At 48.5% G+C, this 26383-nt stretch overlaps 1 long non-coding RNA gene across 2 annotated transcripts; it reads left to right on the top strand.

Moving 5' to 3' along the window:
- The first annotated feature begins 1400 nt into the window (after window positions 1–1400).
- On the top strand, window positions 1401–25608 carry LOC139360398 (uncharacterized). Of its 2 annotated transcripts, none has more exons than XR_011617741.1 (3): window positions 1401–1723; window positions 18787–18869; window positions 24938–25608. It is a non-coding gene; the product is annotated as an uncharacterized lncRNA (long non-coding RNA). The 2 variants fall into 2 exon arrangements; XR_011617740.1 differs by lacking the exon at window positions 1401–1723 and adding an exon at window positions 12034–13481.
- The last annotated feature ends 775 nt before the right edge of the window (window positions 25609–26383 follow it).

The following is a 26383-nucleotide window of genomic DNA, read 5'->3' as shown; positions in this document are numbered from 1 at the left end:
CATTGATTCCCTGGCAATCCCTGCCCTGGGAGAGCAAATGTCTGTTTTTCATGCTCTGCTCTATCTGTCCCCTGGCATCCTGGAAAGCCTGTCCAAGCTTCAGAGTTAATGAGTGAGTGTTGTCTACACTGTTCTAGAAGCAGTGGGGAAGGTCAGAGGAAGCCAAAGGGATGACCAAAGACTAGTGTTGGGGGTCAATGTGGGCCCAGATCGAAAGAGACCTGCTGTCCTTCAGGGGTGACACGCCCCTTCTATTTGAGGATCAGGTGCAAGTTATGAGTCCTAGGTTAAGCACTGAGTTAGGCAGTCAGACCCAGACAGGTTCAGCGACTTGTCCCAGGGCCAGCCAGGCAGGGTGGGGACTAATCAGTACACCCAGGTGTTCTGTGGCTGAGTCACCAGAAGAACCTAAGGCAAGTCACTTCTTCAGTTCCTCCATTTTCTCATCTCTCCAATGGGAATGGATTGTCAGGCACCCAAATCTGCCCCTGTCCCGAAACATTTTATTATGAAAATGTTCAGGCCAGTCACTGTAGCTCACTTCTGTAATCCTAGCACTTTGGGAGGTCAAGGCAGGCCGATCACCTGAGGTCGGGAGTTCGAGACCAGCCTGACTAATATGTTGAAACCCTATCTCTACTAGAAATACAAAAATTAGCTGGGTGTGGTGGCGCATGCCTGTAATCCCAGCTAGTCGGGAGGCTGAGGCAGGAGAATCGCTTGAACCCAGGAGGCGGAGGTTGCGGGGAGTCGCGCCATTGCACTCCAGCTTGGGCGACAAGAGCGAAACTACGTCTCAAAAAAAAAAAAAAAAAAAAAAAAAAAGAGAGAGAAAGACAAGAAAGAAAGAAAAGAAACGAAAAGAAAATTTCGCCAATCTAAGTTGTTTCTCGACCTGGGAGGCTGACTGGTGCCACATGGAATTTTAGTTTTCTGTAGAGCGGCGCATCAGATACGTGCATTTTTCCGTAAGCAGGTAACACTTTAAGAACCAGGGGAAAGAAATGAAAAGCTTTGCCCAATCCAAAAACACCCCTGCGTCCCCTCCAGGTTTCGTTAAATAGGAGCAAGGGGAGCAAGTTTCCATCGGAGACCTTTCCGGGTCCGGATTTTAGCAGCCAGTCGGTGGAAATAAGCTGGGGCATGAGAGGGCATTGACGCCGGGGCGATCTCTGCCCTCTGACCGCTCCCTTCAAATGCGGCTGGGTCCGCGGAGCGCGCCGCCCCAGCTCCTGGCCCTGCCAGCCCGCCCGGAGCGCCCGGAAACCGCCCAGACCGCGATCCGCGGCGAAATCAGGCAATTGTGCGCCCAGCCCGGCCTCGGGTCCTCAGCGCGGCAAGTGCCGGGGGCGGAGCCTAGCCGCCTATTGGCCCAGGCCTGGGGGCGGAGCCACGACTCCGCCACCGTCCCGACCCCAACCTCCCCATCGGGTTAAATGGGCCTCTCTCCGGTCGGCGGATTATTCGTCGGGGGGCGGGGCCTGGGTTTGTTTACACACTATCATTGGCCAGATTTGAATCTGGCCTACTGCGGGCGGGCCACGGGGCGGGGCTACAGCGGGCCGCGGCCGCCGCCTGACAGCTTCGGAGACGCCCAGCCAGCCCTGGACGCGCGGTCCCTGGAGCTGGGGTACCGTCGGCGGATGCGGGGAGTCGGACGTTGGGGGCGCAGGTTGAGGCTTCTGTCTGTCCGTTTCTTGACAAACACTAACCAAGGCGTAAGGTTGAGTAGCATTGTTTTTTGTTGTTGTTCTCGTAAAAATTTGTAAAAAAAAAAAAAAAACCCAAAAGACCAGAAACAACCTAGCTGTCCATCGATGGGGGACTCGTTAGATAAGCTGTGGTGCGGCCCACAATGGGATGCGGAGTCGCCGTAAAATGAGGAAGGGATACTTGAACTGACACGGTATGAGCTATGTAGCCTGACAAGGTAGGAGAGGAGAAAAAAAAAAGGTGTAAAAGGTGGAGATGAAAAAATACAAGATTTTGCTTGTTAAATACACAGAATGTCTTGAAAAGCAGAAGCAAACTGCAGCCTGACGCGGTGGCTCACGCCGGTAATCCCAGCACTTTGGGAGGCCGAGGCGGGCGGATCACATGAGGTCAGGAGTTCGAGATCAGCCTGGCCAACATGGCAAAACCCTGTTTCTACTAAAAATACAAAAAATTAGCCGGGCATGGTGGTGCACGCCTGTAATACTAGCTACTGGGGAGGCTGAGCCAGGAGAATCGCTTGGTCCCAGGAGGTGGAGGTTGCGGTGAGCCGAGATCACGCCACTGCACTCCAGCCTGGGCGACAGAGCGAGACTGTCTAGGAAAAAAAAAAAAAAAAGCAAACTGATCACCAGCAGTTTTCCGTGGGGAGACGGGGGTGGGTGGATGTTAGGTCTTTTTCTACCTTTGTAAAGTTTGAGGCTGGTGTCACCGATTCGAAGAAATACACACAAAATACTCAAATACATGCACACACGCAAAAATCAAATACACAAAAACATTCAAAGAAATGCACCAAAAAATGCAATAAATACACAAAAAAAAAAGTTCTAAGAATTTCCCGTTTTCATCCACGTGCCCCTTTGCTCTTGACCTTGCCCTAGGGGCTGTGGACCTTCGACCTGCAACCCCCGCAGCCCCTGCACCCCGCAGCGTTTGGGGGATAGAGAACACGCTAAGAATGTGTCTTCATTTATCGGGTATTGTTACTCATGCACCATCAGATAAAATATCCTGACTCAAGAGAGTGGCTTTATTTGTTGCTTTAAGCCTTGTAGTCATCACTGAGATATTTAACATTCCAACTATGTGGGAGGGGCCGCTTCCTTGGCGATGCTTGGGGGAGGGTGACAGGAGAAACACACCAGGCCATCTTAGGAAAGGGAAGAGAAAGTCGAAACTAGGAAAGGCCCCTTTAAGAAGGGAAGCGGCCTCTGCTGGTCAACACCACTGACAGGAAGAGTTGGCTGGGTTTTGATTTTTATTATTACTCTGTTCCCGAAGCTCTGGAGGAGAGAATGAGAAGACTGCTTGCAGCCAATGAGACTGAGTCGAGATTTGGAGTCTGTTACCAGATCTCGGCTGGGTGCGGTGGCTCACGCCTGTAATCCTAGCACTTTGGGAGGCTGAGACAGGTGGATCATCCCCTTTTGCTACAGGGTTTGTGAAACATTGTTTAGATGGCTATGAAAATCACCCACGGCTAGAGGGGGATTTACAATGTAGTTGTAAGTAATGCTTAACCAAGCTTCTTTCTGTACTTGGATGCTCTCATTGAGTGACCCCAACAATCCTAGCAGGTAGGATATGTTAGTATCATCTCCTGTTGATACAGAAACTGAGTCACAGAGAAGTTGCAAAATTGTCAGAGTCAGGGGGCACAGGGATTTGAACCCAGGCAGCCCTGTTCCAAAATTTATACTTTTTTTTTCTGAGCCAGGGTCTCACTGACTGGATTGCAACAACGCGTTCACCACTTGACTTCCTGGGTGCAAGTGATCCTCCAACCTCAGCCTCCACAGTGGCTGGGACCACAGGTGCCACCACCATGCTTCGCTAATCTATTTTTATTTTTCTGTAGAGATGAGGTCTTTTCCTGTTTCCCAGGCCGGTCTCAAACACATGGGCTCAAGAGATCCTCCTGTCTTGGCCTCCCAAAGTGCTGGGATTACAGACGTGAGCCACTGCACCTGGCCCAAAATTCATACTCTTAACCACCACATTACACTGTGCCATGTAAACGTTTTCTGTCTTTAGATGTATTGTCTTAAAAGTTAAAGCTATAAGAATCTTAAGCAGATTATTATTTTTTTTTTCACCATGTTGGCCAGGATGGTCTTGATTTCTTGATCTTGTGATCTACCCACCTAAGCCTCTCAAAGTGCTGGGATTACAGGTGTGAGCCACCGCGCCTGGCTTTGGCTCGCAGATTCTTTTTTTTTTTTTTTTTTTTCTTTTGAGACGGATTCTCGCTCTGTCGCCCAGGCTGGAGTGCAGTAACAGGATCTTGGCTCACTGCAAGCTCCGCCTCCCGGGTTCATGCCATTCTCCTGCTTCAGCCTCCCGTGTAGCTGGGACTACAGGTGCCCACCACTACGCCTGGCTAATTTTTTGTATTTTTAGTAGAGACGGGGTTTCACCGTGTTAGCCAGGATGGTCTCAATCTCCTGACCTCATGATCTGCCCGCCTTAGCCTCCCAAAGTGCTGGGATTACAGGCATGAGCCACCACGCCTGGCCGGCCCGAAGATTCTTAATGAAAGTAAACAATTATCACATCCAATTTCTGCAGCGGAGTTTGTTTTTGTTTGTTTTGAATTTCTGGTGACTTTTCCTAAAATTATATTTATTTATTTATTTTATTAATATTATTATTTTGAGACAGAGTCTTGCTGTCACCAGGCTGGAGTGCAGTGGCCTGATCTCGGCGCACTGAAACCTCTGCTTCTCGGGTTCAAGCAATTCTCCTGCCTCAGCCTCTTGAGTAGCTGGGACTACAGGTGTGCGCCACCACACCCAGCTAATTTTTGTATTTTCAGTAGAGACAGGGTTTCACTGTGTTGGCCAGATGGTCTCGATCTTCTGACCTCGTGATCTCCCCGCCTTAGCCTCCCAAAGTGCTGGGATTACAGGCGTGAGCCACCACGCCCAGCCTATTTGTTTATTTTTTTTGAGACAGAGTTGCTCTCTGTCACCCAGGCTGGAGTGCAGTGGCGCAGTCTTGGCTCACTGCAACCTCCACCTCCCAGGTTCGATCGATTCTCCAGCCTCAGCGTCCCAAGTAGCTGGGACTGCAGACAATCATAGTTCACTGCAGCCTCAACCCCTTGGACTCAAGTAATCCTCCTACCTCAGCTTCCCGGCTAGCTGGGACTAAAGGCACACACCACCACACCTGACTAATTTTTGTATTTTTTGTAGAGACAGGGTTTTACCATGTTGCCCAGACTGGTCTCAAACTCCTGGGCTCCAATGATGTACCTGCCTGGGCCTCCCAACACTTCTAAGCCCTTTATATACATTAGCTGATGGAATCTTCACAGGCACCTTGAAGTAGGAACTGTTGTCATCTTCATGTCATTTCACAGATGAAGAACTGAGGCACAGAGAAGTTAACTAACTGGCCTAAGTTCTTACATTTCTCTCTGGAAAAGGAAGATGAAGACCAAGAATGAGTGGCGAGGGAGGAAGTGTCCAAAATTGCTATAATCTCTGCCTCCCGGATTCAAGTGATTCTCCTGTCTCAGCCTCCCCAGTAGCTGGGATTACAGGCACCTGCCACCACACCCAGCTAATTTTTGTATTTTTAGTAGAGACGGGGTTTCACCACGTTAACCAGGCTGGCCTCGAACTCCTGACCTCAGGTGATCTGCCCACCTAGGCCTCCTAAAGTGCTGGGATTGCAGGTGGAGCCACTGCACCGGGCAACTGTCAGGTTTTTATGGACGCTTCATTATGTAGGTAGGGCAGATTCAACACTTGCCTATTGATGATTCACTCAACCTTCAGCAGCTCCCCTCTCCCCAGGGGTTGGTGGATAGGGCTGAAAGTCCCAACTCGCTAATCCTGCCTTGGTCTTTCTAGTGACCAGCCCCATCCTGAAGCTACCTAGGGGTGGCCAGCCAGCAGTCATCTCATTAGCATACAAAGACACTTATCACTTTGGTAATTCCAACGATTTTAGGAGTTGTGCTCCAGAAAACAGGGAAGACCAAATTCCTGTTTCACAATAACACAGGAGCACTGTTGGATTTCTGGGCCCAGAGTAGAGAGGGAACCTGGGTTTTTTTGTTTTGTATTGTTTTGAGACAGAGTCTTACTCTGTTGCCCAGGCGCTGGAGTGCGGTGGCACGATCTCAGCTCACTGCAGCCTCCACCTCCTGGGTTCAAGCGATTCTCCTGCCTCAGCCTCCCAAGTAGCTCGGATTGCAGGCATCCACAACCTCACCTGGCCAATTTTTGTCTTTTTTGTAGAGACAGGGTTTCGCCACGTTGGCCAGACTGGTCTTGAACTCCTGACCTCAAGTGATCCTCCTGCCTCAGCCTTACAAAGTGCTGGGATTACAGGCATGAGCCACCATACCTGGCCAAGCCTGGGGTTTCTAAAGCACAGATCAACCTTGACACTTTCCAGATTAAAACCCCACTATGGGCCGGGTGCTGTGGCTCATGCCTGTAATCCCAGCACTTTGGGAGGCTGAGGCAAGAGGATCAGTTGATCCCGGGAGGTGGAGGCTGCAGTGAACTGTGTTCAGGCCACTGCACTCCAGGCTGGGCGACAGAACAAGATACCATCTTAAAAAATAAAAATGAAGGCCGGGCGCGGTGGCTCAAGCCTGTAATCCCAGCACTTTGGGAGGCCGAGGCGGGTGGATCACGAGGTCAGGAGATCGAGACTATCCTGGCTAACATGGTGAAACCCCGTCTCTACTAAAAATACAAAAAACTAGCCGGGCGTGGTGGCGGGCGCCTGTAGTCCCAGCTACTTGGGAGGCTGAGGCGGGAGAATGGCGGGAACCCGGGAGGCGGAGCTTGCAGTGAGCCGAGATCACGCCACTGCACTCCAGCCTGGGAGACACAGCGAGACTCCCTCTCAAAAAAAAAAATAAAATAAAAAATAAAAAAATAAATAGGCCGGGCGCGGTGGCTCAAGCCTGTAATCCCAGCACTTTGGGAGGCCGAGATGGGCGGATCACGAGGTCAGGAGATCGAGACCATCCTGGCTAACACGGTGAAACCCCGTCTCTACTAAGAAATACAAAAAATAGCCGGGCGAGGTGGCGGGCGCCTGTAGTCCCAGCTACTCAGGAGGCTGAGGCCGGAGAATGGCGTGAACCCGGGAGGCGGAGCTTGCAGTGAGCTGAGATCCGGCCAGTGCACTCCAGCCTGGGCTACAGAGCGAGACTCCGTCTCAAAAAAAAAAAAAAATAAATAAATAAATAAATAAAAATGAAATAAAATAAAACGCTCCTGTGCCTCTCCAGTGCCCTTGGGGGGAAAGTCCAAACCTAGCAGCTTGGCATTTCTTCATTCAACACACACTTCCTGGGCGCCTGCACTGAGTCCGCCCTGTGAGGGCGGCGCTGGGGACACAGCAGTGACCGAGATAGTCCCAGCCCTGCCCTCTTAGGGCTGACACCCGAGTCAGGGAGACAGACTTTAAAACAAATCACTGCCCTAGAATAGGTAAAAGCCCCCGTGGCAGTTTTGGAAGTTCAGGCAGAGTTAACCCTGCCACTGGGACCTCCCAATTTCTATTACTCCTGAAAGGCTATTTCACAATTTTGGCAGCGTGTTGCCTTTACCTTTAATTTAGTCTTTCAACCAACTTATTTTTTTTCTTCCTTCAGTGGGTTCCCACGGGACTACCCTAGACTCATCCTAATCAACAACAGCCATGAAATCACTGGTATGATGGGCTGTTTACTTTTTTTGCTAATGTGCATTAAAATAAATGCATGACCATTAAAACAAGCCACTTGGAAATCATCTCAAATACTACTGTGGGAACCAGTGACCTAGACTCTGGGGGCCGGGGGAGTCCTTCCTGGAGGAAGTAAATTGTCTGCTAAGACTTATTTTAAATTTTAATTGTATTTATTTATTTATTTTTGAGACAGAGTCTCCCTCTGTCGCCCAGGCTGGAGTGCAGTGGCACAACCTCAGCTCACTGCAACCTCCACTTCCCGGATTCAAGCGATTCTGCTACCTCAGCCTCCCGAGTAGCTGGGATTACAGGCGCCCGCCACAACGCCTGGCTAATTTTTGTGTTTTTAGTAGAGACCATGTTGGCCAGGCTGGTCTCGAACTCCTGACCTCAAGTGAACTGACCACTTTGGCCTCCCAAAGTGCTGAGATTACAGACGTGAGCCATCACACCTGGCCTAATTTTAATTTTAATTTTAAGACAGAGTCCCACTGTGTCACCCAGGCTGGAGTGTAGTGGTGTGATCATGGCTCACTGCAGCCTTGACTTCCTGGGCTTAGGTGATCCTGCCACTTCAGCCTCCCGAGTAGCTGGGACTATAGGCGCGTGCCACCATACCTGGCTAAATTTTTTGTATGTTTTGTAGAGATAGGGTTTCACCATGTTGCCCAGGCTGGTCTTGAACTCCTGGGCTCAAGCACCCCTCCGGTCTTGACCTCCTGAAGTGTTAGAATTACAGGTGTGAGCCTCTGTTCCTGGCCAGTCAGCTAAGACTTGCAAGATGAATAGAGTTGTCAGATGAGGGTGGAAGGGAAGAGCAGATGCAAAGGCCCGGCCCTGGGGAAAGAGGAAAGGCAGGCGGCTAGAAAGTCAGCAGTTTGGCTGAAATGGTCTGAGGGACAGGGCAGACTTGCAGGTGCAACCAGGGATTTGGGGTTTGACCCCAGAGGTAATCTACAGTCATTAAAATGTTTGCTGTTGTTTTTTAATTGTTACATAATTCTGTCATGTGCAGTGGCTCATGCCTGTAATCCCAGCAATTTGGGAAGCTGAGGAGGGAGGATCACCTGAGGTCAGGAGTTTGAGACCAGCCTGGCCAACATAGTGAATCCCCATCTCTACTAAAAACACAAAATATTAGCCAGGCGTGGTAGTGGGTGCCTGTAGTCCCAGCTACTTGGGAGGCTGAGGCAGGAGAATCACTTTCACCCGGGGGGCAGAAGTTGTGGTGAGCTGAGATCGCACCACTGCACTTCAACCTGGGCAACAGAGCAAGACTCTGTCTCAAAAAAAAGAAAAAAAGAGAAGAAAAATTCTGATATAATTTGCCTACCATAAAACTCATTTATTTATTTATTTATTTATTTATTTATTTATTTTTTGGGGGACAGAGTTTTGCTCTTGTTGCCCAGGCTGGAGTGCAATGGCGTGATCTCAGCTCCCCGAAACCTCCGCCTCCCCGGTTCTCGATTCTCCTGCTTCAGCCTCCCGAGTAACTGGGATTACAGGCATGCACCACCATGCCGGGCTAATTTTGTATTTCTAGTAGAGACGGGGTTTCTCCATGTTGGTCAGGCTGGTCTCAAACTCCTGACCTCAGATGATCCGCCCACCTTGGCCTCCCAAAGTGCTGGGATTACAGGCGTGAGCTACCGTGCCCGGCCAAAGTACTGATACTTGAATGGATGAACCTTGAGAATGTTATGCTAACTGAAGGAAGCCTGTCATAAGGGACTACACACTGTATGATTCTATTTTTATGAAATATCCAGAACAGACAAATCCATGGAGACAGAAAGTAGATTGGTGGTTGCCCAGAGCTGGGAGACGGCAGATAGGAAGCAACTGCTAATGGGCCCATGGTTTCGTGCTGGGGTACTGAGATGTTCTGAAGCTATATGATGATGATGGTTGCACAGCACTGGGAATATATGAAAAACCGTTGAATTATACAGGTTGAGACCAGTCTGACCAACGTGGAAAAACACCATCTCTACTAAAAATACAAAATTAGCCGGGCATGGTGGTACATGCCTGTAATCCCAGTTACTTGGGAGGCTGAGGCAGGAGAATCGCTTGAACCTGGGAGGTGGAGGTTGCGGTGAGCTGAGATTGTGCCATTGCACTCCAGCCTGGGCAACAAGAGGGAAATTCTGTCTCAAAAAAAAAAGTATCAGTACTTCATTCCTTTTTATGGCTGAATAACATTCCATTGTATGGATAGACCGCATTTCATTTATCCAATCATTTGTTGATGGACGTTTTGGTTGTTTCTCTCTTTTGGCTGTTGAGAATAGTGTTGCTATGGACATTTATGTATGAGTTATTGTTTGAATACCTATTTTATTTTTATTTATTTATTTATTTATTTATTTTTTGAGACGGAGTCTCACTCTGTCGCCCAGGCTGGAGTGCAGTGGCACGATCTCCACTCACTGCAAGCTCCGCCTCCCAGGTTCACGCCATTCTCCTGCCTCAGCCTCCCGTGTAGCTGGGACTACAGGCACCCACCACCACGCCTGGCTAATTTTTGTATTTTTAGTAGAGACGGGGTTTCACCGTGTTAGTCAGGATGGTCTCAATCTCCTGACCTTGTGATCTGCCTGTCTCGGCCTCCCAAAGTGCTGGGATTACAGGCATGAGCCACTGCGCCCGGCCTATTGATATTTATTTTGAGACAGAATCTTGCTCTGTCCCCCAGGCTGGAGTGTAGTGTCGCGATCTCAGCTCACTGCAACCTTTGCCTCCCGGGTTCAAGCAATTCTCCTGCCTCAACCTCCCGAGTAGCTGGGATTACAGGTGTGCACCACCACACCTGGCTAATTTTTTTTTGTTTTTTCGCATTTTTAGTACAGATGGGGTTTCACCATGTTGGCCAGCTGGTCTCAAACTCTTGACCTCGACTGATCTACCAGCCTCAGTCTCCCAAAGTGCTGGGCTTACAGGTGTGAGCCACCACGCCCACCCATTACAGGTTTTTTGTGTCAGTATATGTTTTCATTTCTCTTGGGTATCTCCCTAGGAGTGGAATGAAGGTTTTCTTTGTTGTTGTTTTGTTTTTTACCAGCAATAATTTCAAGCTTACAGAAAACTAGCAAGAAGGGTAAGTAGATCTTTCCTGGATTAGCAAGTCAGTAACATTTAGCCACCTCTGCTGTGTGTTTCTTTTCTGAACATTTGAGAGGCAGTGGAACACGTCATGTCCCTTGATCCCTAAATCCTTCAGCATGGCATTACTAAAAACAAAGACATGCTCTTTAAAAAATCCAGAACAAGAATCAAAAACAGGAAATGAAACATTGATACAATAATACAATTGTTTAATCCACAAATTCAAATCTGTTTGTCTCAATAAAGTCCTTTATAGCAATGTTTTCCCCAGCCCAGGATTCAACACAGGATCATACATTGCATCAAGTCACATGGCCGAAGGATCTTAGGAAGGAAAAAATCTTAATCATCTTTGCCCCTTCCTCGAATCCCTTTGGCTGACGTGGGAAGAATAGATCGGAGGGGGAATAAGAGGGCAAGCAGGGAGACCAGGGAGAAAGCCAGTGCTTAAAATAGGAAAGAGAAACTTAGGAGTCAGAAGGATCTCGGTTCAAGTCTTGGCCCAACTCTTCAGGAACTGTGGCCTTGGGCATGCATGTGATTGAACTTTTCTAAGCCTCAATTACTGCGTCAGAAAAATGGGACTAACTTGTAGGATTGGTGTGAGACCAGGGATGTGCTGAGCACAAACCCTGCCCATCAGTCAGAATCAATTTCACAACACCATCCCATCCACCATTTCAGTCAATTACACAACAACCCAGGACAGTCCTGAGTGCTTCAGATGTGGTTACTTTCTGGATCCTCCCAAGAAACAACCTTACAAGTAGGTGTTATCCTCATCCCCACTTTATTTATTTTTATTTCCATTTCTTTATTTCTTTATTTTGAGACAGAGTTTCTGTCTGTTACCCAGGCTGGAGTGCAGTGGCACGATCTCAGCTTACTGCAACCTCTGTCTCCTGGATTCAAGTGATACTCATGCCTTAGCTTCCCAAGTAGCTGGGACTACAAGCACCCACTACCATGCCCTGCTAATGTTTGTATTTTTGGTAGAGATGTGGTTTTGCCATGCTGGCCTCGAACTCCTGGCCTCAAGAGATCTTCCTGGCTTGGCCTTCCAAAGTGCTGGGATTACAGCAGGAGCCACCATGCCTGGCCTACTTGTGGGTTTTTGTGCCCCACACCACACCATTTCAATGATTATAGCTCTAGTGTATGTTTTGTTACTTGAGAACAAACCTCTCCTTATGGCAAACAGGAAATACATTTATGGTGTGACAACTGTGTGCCAATCACTGTTCTTTTTGTTTTATTTATTTATTTATTTTGAGACAGAGTCTCACTCTGTCACCCAGGCTGGAGTGCAGTGGTGTGATCTCGGCTCACTGCAACCTCTGCCTCCCAGGTTCAAATGATTCTCGTGCCTCAGACTCCCAAGTAGCTGAGATTACAGGTGTGCGCCACCACACCTGCCTAATTTTTGTATATTTTAGTAGAGACAGGGTTTCACCATGTTGGCCAGGTTGGTCTCAAACTCCTGACCTCAAGTGATCCACCCATCTCAGCCCCCCAAAGTGCTGGGATTACAGGCATGAGCCACTGCACCTGGCATATTTATTTTTACTTTTATTTTACAGACAGGGTCTCACTTTGTCACCCAGGCTGGAATGTACAGTGGTTCAATCATAGCTCATTGCAGCCTCAACCTCCTGGGCTCAAGCAATCCTCCTGCATCAGCCTCCTGAGTAGCTGGGACTACAGGCACCTCCCACCACACCCAGTTAATTTTTTCTATTTTTAGTAGAGACGGGGCTTCACCATGTTGGTCAGGCTGGTCTCGAACTCCTGACCTCAGGTGATCCACCCTCATTGGCCTCCCAAAATGCTGGGATTATAGGCATGAGCCACTGCACCCAGCCCCACCTGGGTCTTTCAAAGCTCTTAGAATACAGGTGTAAGCCATCATGCCTAGCCTATTTTTTTTTTTTTTTTTTTTTTAAGGCAGTTTCTTGCTTTGTCACCCAGGCTGGAGTGCAGTGGTGCAATCATAGCTCACTGCAACCTCAAATTCCTGGGCTCAAGGGATCCTCCCACCTCAGACTCCTGAGTAGCTAAGACTATAAGCATGCACCACTATGCCCAGCTAATCATCACCACTTTATGGAGGAGGAAACTGAGGCACAGAGAGGTAAAGTCACTCCCCTGAGGGCACTCAGCTACTACACAGCAGAACCAGGACTGAAACCCAGGGCCAACACTCACCCCATCACCTCCACCTCCACCCCTTATGTGTCATTGTCATTGTCGGTCCAAGCGAGAGGTGATGGTGGCCTGGACCAGCGTGGAGGTGTGGGGATGGAAACAAGAGGACTGACTCACAAATAGGTAGAACGGTGACCGACTAGGAAGAGGAGTGAGAAAGTAGAAGTCCAGGCCGGGCGCGTGGCTCACACCTGTAATCCCAGCACTTTGGGAGGCTGATGCAGGTGGATCACTTGAGGTCAGGAGTTGAAGACCAGCCTGGCCAACATGGCAAAACCCCATCTCTACTAAAAATACAAAAATTAGCCAGGTGTGGTGGCACACGGCTGTAATCTCAGCTACTTGGGAGACTGAGGCAGGAGAATCACTTGAACCCAGGATGCAGAGGTTGCAGTGAGCCAAGATTGCACCATTGCGCTCCAGCCTGGGTGACACAGTGAGACTGTCTCCAAAAAAAAAAAAAAAAAGAACAAGAACGTACCAGCTTCATGAACAGGACTCAGGCTTTGCGTATTTCTCTTCTCTGTCTTGCTCCTCTGCCTTCTCCATGAGAACATGCCTGGGCCAGCTTGCTGGAGGAATGTGAGAGAAAGGTAGGGAAGAACTGAGTCATCCCAGCTGAAGGCATTCCAAACCAGCCAGTCTCTAGTCAACCCGCCAGAGGACCACAGATGCATGAGTGAGCCAGCCAAGGTCATCTGAGCCTGGCCCGGGTCACCAGGACAATGTTGAGGACGCAAATACATGTGAGAAAAAAAATATATGGTTGTTGTTTTATGCCACAATGTTTTTAGGTGATTTGTTACACAGCTGTAGCTAACTGATACAAGGGAGAGGCTAAGATCAGATATAGAAATATGGCCACTTCAACACCTCATAATTTAGTACTTACTGAACGACAAAGGAAATCCAAAATTATTTCTTTTTCCTTCTCTCCCTCTCCCTTAATTTTCTTTTTTTTTAGAAACAGAGTCTCACTCTTGGCCCGGCACAGTGGCTCATGCCTGTAATCCCAGCACTTTGGGAGGCCAAGGCAGGGGGATTGCTTGAGTTCAGGAGTTTGAGACCAGCCTGGGCAACATGGTGAAATGCTGTCTCTACCAAAAAAAAAAAAGCCAGACGTGGTGTCATGAGCCTGTAGTCTCAGCTACTCAGGAGGCTGAGGTGAGAGGATCACCTGAGCCTGGGAGGCAGAGATTGCAGTGAGCTGAGATTATGCCACTGCACTCCAGCCTGGGTGACAGAATGAGACCCCATCTAAAAAAAAAAAAAAGAAGAAAAAAAGAAACAGCGTTTCACTCTGTCACTGAGGCTGGAGTGCAGTGGCATAATCGTGACTCACTGCATCCTTGAACTCCTGGCTCAAGGGATCCTCCTGCCTCAGCCTCCCAAGTACCTGGGACTACAGGCACATGTCACCATGCCTTACTAACTTTGAAAAAACTTTTTAGTGGAGATAAGGTCTTGCTATGTTGCCCAGGCTGGTCAGTCGGCCAGTGGCTGGAGGCTACCTGGTGTAGCCTCCCAGGAGAGGTGGTTTGGCTGAAGGAAACTTGCCTTGGAGGGACAACTGGGAGCCACTAGCAGCTGGGGGACAGGAGAGTGGAGCTGGGTGGGGATGTTGCCAACAGCAACTTCTTCCTAAGAGAACAGACTTGTGTGGCATCAAGTCAGCTTAGAGGAGACTGCTTTAGGAAGGACAGGGCCAATGAAGACCCCTGCTACCGAGGGTCTCGTAAGAACCTGTCCCCTCCCATATGAGACCCTTTCAGTCCCCCAGCCCCTGGGTTCCATACCCTACCTCAGTGTTACAGGAACAACAGGTTTGATGCCTGCTGTGCAGCAGCAGACCAATTGCACAGAGACAGCAGGGTTTGCAGCAGAGAAAGGATCTGTAATTGCAGGGCACTGAGGGAGGAGATGGAAGCAGATCCTCAGTTCATCTCCCTAAGGAGTTCTGGGCTGGGGTTTTTGAGGAGATCATGAAGGGCAAAGGACTGGAAAATTGGCCTTGTTGATTGGTCAGAGAAAGGGGCAAAATCATCCCAAATGTGGAAATCGCATGCTTTGGTGAGTCAGCATCTCATGGGGTCCCTCAGATCAGCTGGCAGAGTTGTTTAATCAGCATGCAGGACCTGAAGGAATATCTCAAAGAGAAAACTTAATGTTTTATCATGTTTAAGTTGTCATTTACAGAGCACTTGAAGGGAAGTAGAATCTGGTAACAAGGTCTACATGATTCTAGGACAATAGGCACAAAACAATTACGGGGAAATAGGTCAGAGAGCCACCCGGCACGATTAATGCTGAGTGTGCAGAAGCTGGTTTTCTTTTCTTTTCTTTCTTTCTTTTTTTTTTTTTAAGGCGGAGTCTCGCTCTGTCGCCCAGGCTGGAGTGCAGTGGCCGGATCTCGGCTCACTGCAAGCTCCGCCTCCCGGGTTTACGCCATTCTCCTGCCTCAGCCTCCCGAGTAGCTGGGACTACAGGCGCCCGCCACCTCGCCCGGCTAGTTTTTTGTATTTTTTAGTAGAGACAGGGTTTCACTGTGTTAGCCAGGATGGTCTCGATCTCCTGACCTCGTGATCTGCCCGCCTCAGCCTCCCAAAGTGCTGGGATTACAGGCTTGAGCCACTGCGCCCGGCTGTTTTTATTTTTTTTGAGATAGAGTCTCATTCTGCCACCCAGGCTGGAGTGCAGTGGCACAATCTTGGCTCACTGCAACCTCTGCCTCCTGAGTTCAAGTAATTCTTGTGCCTCAGCTTCCCAAGTATCTGGGATTACAGGTGTGTGCCACTACACCCGGCTAATTTTTGTATTTTTTTGTATTTGGGTAGAGATGTTGACTCTACCCATGTTGACCAGGCTGGTCTCAAACTCCTGAGTCTTGAACTCCTGACCTAAAGTGATCCACTCACTTCAGCCTCCTAAAGTGCTGGGATTACAGGCATGAGCCACCATGCCTGGCCACATCTCTTTTTTTTTTTTTTTTGAGACAGAGTCTCACTTTGTCACCCAGGCTAGAATGTAGTGGTGCAATCTCAGCTCACTGCAGCCTTGCAACCTCCACCTGCTGGGTTCAAGTGATTTTCGTGCTTCAGCCTCCTGAGTAGCCGGAATTACAGGTGCATGCCACCACACCCAGCTAATTTTTGTATTTTTAGTAGATATGGAGTTTCACCATGCTGGCCAGGCTGGTCTTGAACTCCTAACCTCAATGGATCCACCACCTCAGCCTCCCAGAATGCTGGGATTACAAGCATGAGTCATTGTGTCCGGCTCTGTGTGGGTAAATGCTGGGTAATGCTCTGTCTGGATAAATCCACCGCACCCAGCCTTATTTATGCGTGTTTTTACATCCAAAGCAACTGTGGCCAAATAAGGCCAAAATAACTGTGGCCAGATTCAGAGACTGGCAGGTTTCAATTAACTTATTTTAAAAGTCACATTTGGGAGGCCAAGGTGGGTAGATTGCTTGAGCCCAGGAGTTTGAGATTAGCCTGGGCAACATGGCGAAACCCTGTCTCTACAAAAAACACAAACAATAGCTGGGAATGGTTTGCATGCCTGTAGTCCCAACTACTCAGGACGCTGAGTTGGGAGAATCACCAGAACCTGGGGAGGTCGAGGCTGCAGTAGGCTTTGATTGTGCCACTGCACTCTAGCCTGGGTCACAGAGCGAGACCCTGTCTCAAAAAAAAAAAAATTAAAAAGTATTAATTATTGGCTGGGTGCAGTGGCTCACGTGCTTTGGGAGGCTGAGGTGGGGGGATCGCTTGAGCTCAGGAGTTTCAGACCAGCCTAGGCAACAGAGTAAGATGCCATCTCTAAAAAAATTAAAGTGTTAATTATCTACTGTGTTGTGCCAGGCACAAAACAGACAAAGCCCCTGCCAGCATGGAGCTTACATTCTAGCAGAGAGACTGCCAATCAACAAACAACCAGGTATGACGTGATGTCAGGTAGAGATGAGCTTCCTGGAGAAAATAAAGCTGGAGAGAATAGTCAGTGGAAGGAACCTCCCAACAGGGGACAGTTGAGCACAGACTGAGGAGGGGAGGGAAGAAGCCAGGTGAATCTTCTGGAAAGAGGGAACAGCATATAGGAACTTGCTCGGTTGGTGTGCTTGGAGGAGAGCAAGCCTGGACAGAGAGTGGACAGACCAGACTTACAGGATGTGGCGAGGGATGTTGGATTTTATTATGTGATTTTGTTGTATTTTATTTATTTAGGAGACAGAGTCTTACTCTGTCGCCCAGGCTGGAGTGCAGTGATGTGATCTCGGCTCACTGCAACCTCCACCTCCTGCGTTCAAGCAGTTCTTCTGCCTCAGCCTCCCGAGTAGCTGGGATTACAGGCATGCTCGCATGCCAGGCTAATTTTGTATTTTCAGGAGAGACAGGGTTTCTCCACGTTGATCAGGCTGGTCTCAAACTCCCGACCTTAGATGATCCGCCCACCTCGGCCTCCCAAAGTACTGGGATTACAGGCGTGGGCCACCGTGCCCGACCTATTGTGTGGATTTTAAAATTCTGTTTTGTTTTTTTAGAGATGAGGTCTCATTCTGTTGCCCAGGCTGGAGTGCAGTGGTGATCATAGCTCACCGCACCCTTGAGCTTCTGGGGCTAAAGTAATCATCCCACCTTGGCCTCCTGAGTAGCTGGGACTAAAGGCACACACCACCACACCCAGCTAATTTTAAAATTTTTTTGTAGAGACTGGGGTCTCACTATGTTACACAGGCAGGTCTCGAACTCCTGGCCTCAAGTGATTCTCTCACCTCAGCCTCCCAAAGTGTTGGGATTACAGGCGTGAGCCACTGTGCTTAACTGTGTGACTGTTATTGTTATTAATTTCTGTACTGCTCTGTACATTTGACACATTTCATGATAAAACTAAAAGAGTCAACAAGAGATGAGGTAGTAGAGACAGCAAATGCAGACAATTCTTCCTGGAAATTTGGAAAGGAAAAACAGCTGGGAGGAGGTGGAATGAAGAGAGGGATTTTTTTTTTTTTTTTTTTTTTTTGAGACAAAGTCTCGCTCTGTCGCCCAGACTGGAGTGCAGTGGCCAGATCTCAGCTCACTGCAAGCTCTGCCTCCCGGGTTCATGCCATTCTCCTGCCTCAGCCTCCCGAGTAGCTGAGACTACAGGCTCCCGCCACCTCGCCCGGCTAGTTTTTTGTATTTTTTAGTAGAGACGGGGTTTCACCGTGTTAGCCAGGATGGTCTCGATCCCCCGACCTCGTGATCCGCCCGTCTCGGCCTCCCAAAGTGCTGGGACTACAGGCTTGAGCCACCGCGCCCGGCCAAGAGAGGGATTTTTAAATTTTTTTTTTGAGATGGAGTTTTGCTCTTGTCACCTAGGCTGGAGTGCAATGGCGTGATTTCAGCTCACTGCGACCTCTGCCTCTGGGTTCAAGTGATTATCCTGCTTCAGCCTCCCGAGTAGCTGGGATTACAGACGTGTGGCACCACACTCAGCTAATTTTTGTATTATTAGTAGAAACAGGGTTTCACCATGTTGGCCAGGCTGGTCTCAAACTCCTGACCTCAGGTGATCCACCCCCCTCGGCCTCTCAAATTGCTGGGATTACAGGTATGAGCCATCACACCCGGCCTTTTTTTTTTTTAAGATGGTGTTTGGCTCTTGTTGCCCAGGAGGAAGGGAGGAAGGGAGGAAGAGGAGGAGGAGGGGGAGGAAGAAAGAGGAGGAGAAGGGGAGGAGAAACTTCAATGGAAGAGGAAAGAGGGAAAGAAGGAGGGAGGTGGAAGGGAGCAAGGAAGGAAGGAAGGGAGGTAGGGAGGGGGAAGGAAGGAGGGAAGGAAGGAAGGAAGGCAGGAAGAAAGAAAGGGAAGGAAGGGAGACCCCAATCCTTGAGAGAGGGAATCAGAGGGACAGGTGACAAGGGGGTTCCCTTCTGATGGCTTCTATGTGCACAGGGAAGTGTGGGACCTAGTCATGAGCTGGAGGGCAGGGGGGAAATGCAAGCATACCAGAGACACACAGAGAGTGCCCTGCGCCCCTCAGAGGCCTGTGATTTCTCTGATTCAGGTAAAACCCGTTGGGCTGGCTGGGTGGTTTCCTTCTGCTGGGCTCGGCTGGCACAGAGAAGAGGATGGCTGGAGTTTGGCCAGGTGAGTCCTTTAGAGGCCAAGAGGAGTGAGGAGTGTGAGAATGCTTGAAGGATGTGATTCAAAAGATGAATCACGGAAAGCAGTGCTGAACAAAGTGAATAGATGGAGACGACAGGAAAAGGTGGCAGAGAAGAGGAACCTGTGGCCAGGGTGGACCCCTCTCCTGAAGAGTATCTTTTCCCTTAGCTTCTCGGGGGCTTCCATTTTATTTTCCTTTGTTTATGAGAGATAAGGTCACATTTTGTAGACCAGGCTGGAGTCCAGTGGTACAATCATAGCTCACTGCAACCTCGGGCTCCTGGGCTCATGGGATCCTCCCACCTCAGCCTCCTGAGTAGCTGGGACTACGGGCACATGCCACCACATCTGACTAGCTTTCTTCTTTTTTTTTTTTTTTTTGAGACGGAGTCTCGCTCTGTCGCCCAGAGCTGGAGTACAGTGGCCGGATCTCAGCTCACTACAAGCTCCGCCTCCCGGGTTTACGCCATTCTCCTGCCTCAGCCTCCCAAGTAGCTGGGACTACAGGCGCCCGCCACCTCGCCTGGCTAGTTTTTTGTCTTTTTTAGTAGAGATGGGGTTTCACCGTGTTAGCCAGGAGGGTCTCGATCTCCTGACCTCCTGATCTGCCTGTCTCGGCCTCCCAAAGTGCTAGGATTACAGGCTTGAGCCACCGCACCCCGCTACTTTCTTCTTTTTTTAAGAGATAGGGTCTCACTATGTTGCCCAGGCTGGAGTGCAGTGGCTATGCACAGGTATGATCCCACCAGTGATTAACACAGGAGTTTTGACCTGCTCCATTTCCAACATGGGCCAGTTCACCCCTCCTTAGGCAACCTGGTGGTCTCCCATCCTCAGGAGGTCACCAAATTGATGCCAAACTTAGTGTGGACACTGCATTGGCATAGGGTACTACAGCCCAGAACTCCTGGTCCCAGGTGATCCTCCTGCTTCAGCCTCCTGAGTATCTGGGACTACAGGTGTGTGCCACCACGCCTGGCTCTCTTACTTTAAAAAATAATAATTCTATCTGTGTCCCTAAACTGTTTATTGTTTAGCTTTGCCTGCGTTTTGAAATTATATTTATTTTCGGGACAGGGTCTCACTCTGTCGCCCAGGCTGAGTGCAGTGGTAGGATCACAGCTTACTGCAGCCTCAACCTCCTGGGTTCAGGCAATCCTCCCACCTCTGCCTCCCGAGAAGCTGGAACTACAGGCAGATCATGCCACCATACCCAGTTTATTTTTAATTTTTCTCGCAATGTGGCCCAGGCTGGTCTTGAACTCCTGGCCTCAAGCGATCCCCCCAGCTCGGCCTCCCAAAGTGCTGGGATTACAGATATGAGTCACCACACCTTGTTGAAATTTTATATGTAAATGGGAGCACATCTGTGTTGTGTGTAATGGAAATTGACTCATTTTCACTGCTGTATAATACTCCACTGAATAAATATACCACAATTTATCCACCTGTATCCACCTGTGGTGGGATGACAGAGGCCCACCACTGTGCCTGGTTAATTTTTTTTCTTTTTTTTAGACAGAGTCTCACTCTGTCCCCCAGGCTGAAGTGCAGTGGCGCAATCTCGGCTCACTGCAAGCTCCGCCTCCTGGGTTCACGCCATTCTCCTGCCTCAGCCTCCCGAGTAGCTGGGAGGCTCGGTGGCTCATGCCTAAAATCCTCACACTTTGGGAGGCTGAGGCAGGCGGCTCACCTGAGGCCAGGAGTTCCAGACCAGCCTAGCTAACACAGTGAAACCCCGTCTCTACCAAAAAATACAAAATTTATAAGCCAGGCATGGTGGTGCACATCTGTAGTCACAGCTACTGGGGAGGGTGAGGCAGGAGAATGGCTTGAACCCGGGAGGCAGAGATTGCAGTGAGCCCAGATGGCACCACTACACTCCAGCCTGGGCGACAGAATGAGACCCTGTCTCAAAAACAAAAAAATAAAATAAAATAAAAAACAGGCCAGGTGTAGTGGCTCACGCCTGTAATTTCAGCACTTTGGGAGGCTGAGGCGGGCGGATCACCTGAGGTCAGGATGAGTTCTAGACCACCCTGGCCAACATAGTGAAACTCCGTCTCTACTAAAAGTACAAAAATTAGTCGGGTGTGGTGACAGGCACCTGTAATCCCAGCTACTCTGGAGGCTGAGGCAAGAGACGCACTTAAACTCAGGAGGCGGTGTTTGCAGTGAGTCAAGATCATGCTACTGCAGTCTGGGAGACAGAGCCAGACTGCATCTCAAAAAAAAAAAAAAAAAAAACAAAGTGGATACATTACTATTAACTAAATTCCAATCTTTGTTGAGATTTTTTCTTTTTTTTGAGACAGTCTTGCTCTGTTGCCCAGATGGGAATGCAGCAGTACAAACACGGCTCACTGCAGATGCAAAGTCCTGACCTAAAGCAATCCTCCTGCCTCAGCCTCTGGAGTAGCTGGGACCACAGGCGTGTGCTACTATGCTTGGGTAACTTTAAAATTTTTTTATAGAGACAGGATCTCACCAAATTGCCCAGGGTGGTCTTGAACTCCTGAGTTCAAGTGATCCTCCTGCCTTGAGGTCCCAAAATGCTGGGATTACGGATGCCTGGCTTTTGTTGGAGATTTCATTAGTTTTTTAACTAATGTCTTTTTTTTTTTTTTTGAGATGGAGTCTCACTCTGTCCCCGAGGCTGGAGTGCAGTGGAGCGATCTCAGCTCACTGCAAGCTCCGCCTCCCGTGTTCACGCCATTCTCCTGCCTCAGCCTCCCGCATAGCTGGGACTACAGATGCGCGCCACCACGCCCGGGTAATTTTTTGTATTTTTAGTAGAGACGGGGTTTCACTGTGTTTGCCAAGATGGTCTCGATCTTCAGACCTCGTGATCTGCCTGTCTTGGCCTCCCAAAGTGCTGGGATTACAGGTGTGAGCCACCATGCCCGGCCTTTTGTTGTTGTTGTTGTTCCAGGATTATTCAATCCAGAATCCAGGATCCCATCTGTTTCTTTATTTTCTTTTCTTTTTTTTTTTTTTTTTTTTTTTTTTTGAGACGGAGTCTCACGCTGTTGCCCAGGCTGGAGTGCAGTGGCGCGATCTCGGCTCACTGCAAGCTCCGCCTCCTGGGTTCACGCCATTCTCCTGCCTCAGCCTCCTGAGTAGCTAGGACTACAGGCGCCCGCCACCGTGCCCGGCTAATTTTTTTTTTTTTTTTTGTATTTTTAGTAGAGACGGGGTTTCACTGTGGTCTCGATCTCCTGACCTTGTGATCCGCCCGCCTCGGCCTCCCAAAGTGCTGGGATTACAGGCTTGAGCCACCGCGCCCGGCCTATTTTCTTTTCTTTTCTTTTTTTTTTTTTTTTTTTTTTGTTCCAGGATTATTCAATCCAGAATCCAGGATCCCATCTGTTTCTTTCTTTTCTTTTCTTTTCTTTTCTTTTTGTTCCAGGATTATTCAATCCAGAATCCAGGATCCCATCTGTTTCTTTTCTTTTTTTTTTTTCTTTTTTTTTGCTATTACAAACATTGCTGCTTATTCTTCTGTGACATCTCTTGGTGCACATGATCAAGAATTTCTCTAGAGTCAACCCCTGGGTTTGCAAGTGTGGCTGTACCAATTTTACCCATTACTAGTCCTGTATGAGGTCCTCTTCTTCAGCAAACAGAAAAGAAAAATTTTTTTTTAATTCACCAAAGTGGTAGGTGTGCCGTGGTATCTTTGGTTTTAATTTGCATTCTCTTGTTTTTGTGGTTAGTCCTCATTTCATGTTTCCTCTTGTATATTCTTTTTTTTTTTTAAATTAGGTTGTCACCTTCATTTGTAGGCCTTTAAAATAAATTGTAAGGGCTTTTTTTTTTTTTTTTTTTTTTGAGACAGAGTCTCGCCCTGTTGCCCAGCGTGGAGTGCAATGGTGTGATCTTGGCTCACTGAAGACTCAACCTCCCAGGCTCAAGCAATTCTCCTGTCTCATCTTCCTGCATAGCTGGGATTACCGGGGCGCACCAGCACACCTGGCTAATTTTTGTATTTTTAGTGGAGATGGGGTTTCACCATGTTGGCCAGGCTGATCTCGAACTCCCAACCTCAGGTGATCCACCTGCCTTGGCCTCCCAAAGTGCTGAGATTACAAGTGTGCTTGACCAATGCTAATTTTTTGTTTATGTGTTGCATTTATCTTCTTTGTCCATGAAGTGTTCAGTGTCTATCAATGACAGAAGATGCTAATTTATTTCAGGAGCTTAAGTCCTGTTTTTTAACTAAGTTCTCATCTGTCCAGTGGCTAGGATCCTTATTTCCTCCATCAAGAAGAGAGATTATATGGCTGAAACAAGGTATTTTTTTTAATGTGTGCTAAATAAACGAAAAAAAAGAAAAAGAAAAAGAAAAGAAGGCCAGGCACGGTGGCTCACACCTGTAATCCTAGCACTTTGGGAAGCCAAGGCAGGCGGATCACAAGGTCAGGAGATAGAGACCATCCTGGCTAACATGGTGAAACCCCACCTCTACTAAAAATACATAAAATTACCCGGGTGTGGTGGCATGAGCCTGTAATCCCACGTACTCGGGAGGCTGAGGCAGGAGAATCACTTGAACCTGGGAGGCAGAGGTTGCATTGAGCCAAGATGGTGCCACTGCACTCCAGCCTGGGCTACAGAGCGAGACTCCGTCTCAAAAGAAAAAAAAGAAAAAGAAAAAAAGAAAGAAAATCAAAGAAACAAACAAACAAAAAACCCCCACAAAACAACAAAAAAGTGTGCTAAATAAAGGAAGAATCTCTCTGAAATTGTTTTTAGGTGTTTAATTTCTGCCTTAGCATGACCTGTAAGACCCTATACCATCTGCCCCTATTTTCTTCACTCACGTGTCACGTGGTTCTAGCCACACTGGTCTCTCTTCTTCGTTTTTTTTGTTTGTTTGTTTCTTTGTTTTGAGACAGTCTCACTCTGTTACCAAGGATGGAGTGCAGTGGTGTGATCTCAGCTTACTGCAACCTCTTCCTCCTTGGTTCAAGAGATTCTCGTGCCTCAGCCTCCTGAGTAGCTGTGCACCACCACGCCCAGATAATTTTTTGTATTTTTAGTAGAGATGGGGTTTCACCATGTTGACCAGGCTGGTCTCGAACTCCTGGGCTCAAGTGGTCTGCCCACCTGGGTCCCCCAAAGTGCTGGGATTACAAGCATAAGCCACCATGCCTGTCCTCTCTGCTGTCTTTCAAAAGGGTTCCACATCTTCCTGCCTCAGTGCCTTTGCACTTGCTATTCCCTCTCTTCTTTCCCCAGATATTTTCATAGGCCCCTTCCTTTTTTTTTTTTTTTTTTTTTTGAGACGGAGTCTCGCTCTGTCGCCCAGGCTGGAGTGCAGTGGCCGGATCTCAGCTCACTGCAAGCTCCGCCTCCCGGGTTCCCGCCATTCTCCTGCCTCAGCCTCCCGAGTAGCCGGGACTACAGGCGCCCGCCACCTCGCCCGGCTAGTTTTTTTTTTGTATTTTTTAGTAGAGACGGGGTTTCACCGTGTTAGCAAGGATGGTCTCGATCTCCTGACCTCGTGATCCGCCCGTCTCGGCCTCCCAAAGTGCTGGGATTACAGGCTTGAGCCACCGCGCCCGGCCATAGGCCCCTTCCTTACTTCCTTCAGATCTCTGCTCAAAGCAATCTCACAAGAGAAGCCTTTACTGACCTGTATAAAACAATACCCTCTGACTCCATCCTCTTTCCTTTGTTTTTCTTCAAGGTATAACATACTGCATTATAAATGTATTTGCAGCCAGGCACGGTGGCTCACTCCTGTAATCCCTGTTGGAAGGCCAAGGCAGGAAGATTGCTTGAGCCCAAGAGTTTAAAACCAGCCTGGCCAACATGGCAAAACCCTGTCTCTACTAAAAGTACAAAAATTTAGCTGGGTGTGGTTATGTGTGCCTGTAGTACCAGCTACTCAGGAGGCTGAGGTGGGATAATAGCTTGGGCCCAGGAAGTCGAGAATGCAGTGAGCCATGATTACAACAATGCTCTTCAGCCTAGGCGACACAGCGAGATCGTATATCAGAAAAATACAACAAAAAAGGTAAATGCATTTGCTTGTCTCCCTGCAGAGGTATGCTGTCCAGTACCAGAGCCACTAGCTACAAGTGACCATGGGGCCCTGGAAATGTGGCTGGTCTGAATTGAGATGTCCCGTGAATGTAAAATGCTGTATATGTGGGGTTTTAAAGACAGCTCCAAAAGTGTAAATTATCTCTTAAATAGTTTTTATACTGATAACATGTTGAAATATTTGGGATTAAATATTACCAAATTAATTTCACCTGCTTCTCTTTTATTTGATTTTATTATGTAATTTTATTTATTTGATATTATTATTTGATTTTTAGGTTTGAGTGTGTTGCCCAGCCTGGTCTTGACCTCCTGAACTCAAGCAGTCCTCCTGCCTCAGCCTCTCAAAGTGTTGAGATTACAGGTTGAACCACCACGCCCATCCCGACCCAATTTTTTTTTTTTTTTGAGACGGAGTCTTGCTGGGTTGCCCAGGCTGGAGTGCAGTGGCCGGATCTCAGCTCACTGCAAGCCCCGCCTCCTGGGTTCACGCCATTCTCCTGCCTCAGCCTCCCGAGTAGCTGGGACTACAGGCGCCCGCCACCTCGCCCGGCTAGTTTTTTTAATTTTTTTAGTAGAGACGGGGTTTCACTGTGTTAGCCAGGATGGTCTCGATCTCCTGACCTCGTGATCCGCCTGTCTCGGCCTCCCAAAGTGCTGGGATTACGGGCTTGAGCCACCACGCCCGGCCTTTTTTTTTTTTTTAAAGAGAGTGGGTCCCACTGTGTTGCCCAGGCTGGTGCAGTGGGTCTGCACAGGCAAGGCCATAGCTCACGGCAGTGTCCAAGTCCTGGGTTCAAGTGATCCTCCTGCCTCAGCCTCACAAGTAGCTGGGCTACAAGTGCCAGCCGCCACACCTGCGTTCTTTAAATTTTGTTCCTTTTTTTAAACATGGCTACTAGAAAATGTAAAATTACATATGTGGCTGGTGCTTGAAGTTTGCATTTTATTACTACTGAACAGCACTGCTCTAAAACATAAGCTCCAGGAGGAGAGGATACAGTGTTTGACCCAAACACTGTGTCTGAGCACCTAGAACAGAGACCCAATAAAAACTTGCTAAATGAAGGGATCCTAAAGCAAGATGCCAGGCCCTCTTCTTTCCTCTGTTTCCTCCCCCAATAGTCAATTAAAAAAAAAAAAAACAAACTTAGAGGTATAATTTATGTAAAAGTCACTCACTTAAGTGTATACTCAATGATTTTTAGAAATTTACTGAGTTGTGCAACCATCACCATAACCCTTTCTTTTTTCCCCACCAGAGTCTCACTCTGTCCCCCAGGCTGGGGTGCAATGGCCAGATCATACAGCTCACTGCAGCCTTGGACTCTCAGGCTCAAGCGATCCTCCTGCCTCAGCCCCCTCAAGTAGCTGGCACTACAGACGCAGGCCACCATCTCCAGTTATTTTTATTTTTTTTTTTTTAAGAGACGGGGTTTCACTAG

The sequence above is a fragment of the Macaca nemestrina genome, chromosome 20, assembly GCF_043159975.1.
Source record: "Macaca nemestrina isolate mMacNem1 chromosome 20, mMacNem.hap1, whole genome shotgun sequence".
Taxonomy (NCBI): Eukaryota; Metazoa; Chordata; class Mammalia; order Primates; family Cercopithecidae; genus Macaca; species Macaca nemestrina.
Note: the sequence above shows the minus strand (reverse complement) of the source record. Positions and strands in the feature narration are given on the sequence as shown.